Source organism: Tamandua tetradactyla, chromosome 20 (genome assembly GCF_023851605.1).
Source record: "Tamandua tetradactyla isolate mTamTet1 chromosome 20, mTamTet1.pri, whole genome shotgun sequence".
Taxonomy (NCBI): Eukaryota; Metazoa; Chordata; class Mammalia; order Pilosa; family Myrmecophagidae; genus Tamandua; species Tamandua tetradactyla.
Genome location: NC_135346.1, coordinates 11,913,160 through 11,915,647, shown reverse-complemented (window position 1 = coordinate 11,915,647; position 2,488 = coordinate 11,913,160). Strand labels below are relative to the sequence as shown.

The following is a 2,488-nucleotide window of genomic DNA, read 5'->3' as shown; positions in this document are numbered from 1 at the left end:
CAGGTATGGCCTGGGACACGAACAGAGACAAAGAAGCCTAAGGGAAATTAAATCAGTAAATGTGGAGAATAGTCTTTGAGTTACCCCAGGCCCTGGATTTTGGAGCCAAAGGTGACATTTAGGTTGCAATTTGCATGGCAAAAAAATTGAAAAAATCACTTAGATTCCACCAATAGGAGCTTGATTAAATAATCAGTGATTAAATTAAATGCAACTAACTATAAGATACAATCCTGCTCCTTCACAGGAGAGGGTTTTTGTGCTCTGTTTTTGTCTGATGACAAAACATCAGTTGGGCTGATGAAAGATGAGGAGTTTAGTTTCAAAGTCTTCTGTGTCCTTTAGACTCTAAAATATCTGGTCTAGTGCTCTCTTCAGCAGCATGGGTACTAAAATTGAAACGATACAGAGAAGATTAGCATGGCCCCTGTGCAATGATGACACGCAAATTTGTAAAGTGTTCCATATTTTTACATGCCTCTAAGGCAACAAAAAATCATAAAGTACATGAAGATACAGACAGATATAGCCCAACCTCACGACCAAATTAAAACACTGGAAGAGACACAGACTTTGGAAAAACTAATCAAGGATGTTCATACGACTTTAATAATAATTCAACAAATTGGCTAATGATATAAATGAGGTCAAGAAGATACTAGAAGACCACAAAGAAGAATTTGAAAGACTAGAAAGAAAAATAGCAGATATAACAGAGATGAAAAATACTGTAGCCCAAATCAAAAATATACTAGAGACACACAACAGCAGATTTAAAGAGGCAGAAGAAAGAATAAGCAAACTAAAGGATAGAACAATTGAAGATTGTTCTTTGGAGATAAAGAAGGATAACACCCCTGGGGGAGGGAGCATCATGAAACTTGAAGACGGGAGAGAAGGCTGGCAGCCACTGCCATGTTCACCATGTACCTTTCCAGTTGAGAGAGAAACCCTGAACGTCATTGGCCTCCTTGAACAAAGGCTCTGGATGCTTTAGTTGAACATTTCTATAGACTTGCTTTAATTTGGACATTTTCATGGCATTAGAACATGTAAACTTGAAACTTAATAAATTCCCCTTTTAAAAGCCATTCCATTTCTGGTATGTCACATTCTGGCAGCTTGCAAACTACAACAGAGGGAAAAGAATATATAGATCTGACAAATAAAATTAAGGGCTAAGAAGGTAGATTCAAGAACTGCCCTTACAGTAATAACTTTGAATTTAACAGAATAAGCTCACTAATTAAAAGATATAGATTGGCAGAATGGATTAAAAAATATGATCCAGCTATATGCTGCTTACAAGAGACTCATCTTAGACCCAAGGATATAAATAGATTGGAAGTGAGATGAGAGATGGGTCATTACCATGATGAAATTTTTAAAAAATGAAAAGAGGATACTGTGAACAACTACATACCAACAAACTAGACAACTTAGATGCAATGGACAAATTCCCAGAAACACACAAAATACCTACACTGATTTAAGAAGAATTAGGAGATCTCAAAAAACCAATCACAATTCAATCAGTCATCAAAAATCTTCCTAAAAAGAAAGCCCAGGGCCAGATGGCTTCTCAGGGGAATTTTATCAAACATTTCAAAAAGAACTAACAGGGATCCTCTCAAAAACTTCAAAAAAAAATGTGGAAAAAGGAGCACTGCCTAACTCATTTTATGGAGCTAACATCACTCTAACACTAAAGCTAGGCAAAAGTACTATAAGGAAGGAAAACTATGGGCTAATCTCTCTAATAAATATAGATGGAAAAAATCTCAACAAAATACTTGCAAATCAAATCCAATGATACGTTAAAAGAATAATACAGATACGTTAAAAGAATAATACACCACCACCGAGTGGGGTTTATACCAGGGATGCAAGGCTGATTCAACACAAGAAAATCAATGTAATACAGCATGTTAACAAATTGAGAGGGAAAAAATCACACAATCATGTCTATTGATGCTGAAGAAGCATTTGACAAAGTCAACATCCTTTTCGAATAAAAACACTTCAGAAGGTAGGAATCAAAGGAAACTTCCTCAATATGATAAAGGACACAGTATCATACTCAATGGTGAGAGACTAAAAGCCTACCCCATAAAATGAGTGGATAAACACAGTGTAGTATATACATATGATAGAATGTTATGCAGCAGCTAAGACAAAATGACATCCTGAAGCAGATGACAAGATGGATGAAACTTGAGGACATAATACTGAGTGAAATAAGCCAGACACGAAAGGATAAGATACTGTATGATTTTACTCTCATGACCTCGGCAAAGGTGAGCTCAGAAACTTATAATGCGGAATATAGGGGATCTAGAGATACACAGAACCTAGAACAGTTAACTAATGAGGTTGAACTTAAATGTAAGGGGACATATAGATGTGAAGGCAGTTCATTAGTGGGTCTGTAAGTAATACTGCCATATTGAAGGTGAACATGATTGAAAGGGGCTGTATAGAGCCATGT

At 36.3% G+C, this 2,488-nt stretch overlaps 1 non-coding gene across 1 annotated transcript; it reads left to right on the top strand.

Annotated features, from left to right (window-relative positions):
• Positions 1-365: 365 nt before the first annotated feature.
• Positions 366-472, top strand: LOC143665094 (U6 spliceosomal RNA). Its single transcript, XR_013166767.1, has one exon. It is a non-coding gene; the product is annotated as a U6 spliceosomal RNA (small nuclear RNA).
• Positions 473-2,488: the final 2,016 nt, after the last annotated feature.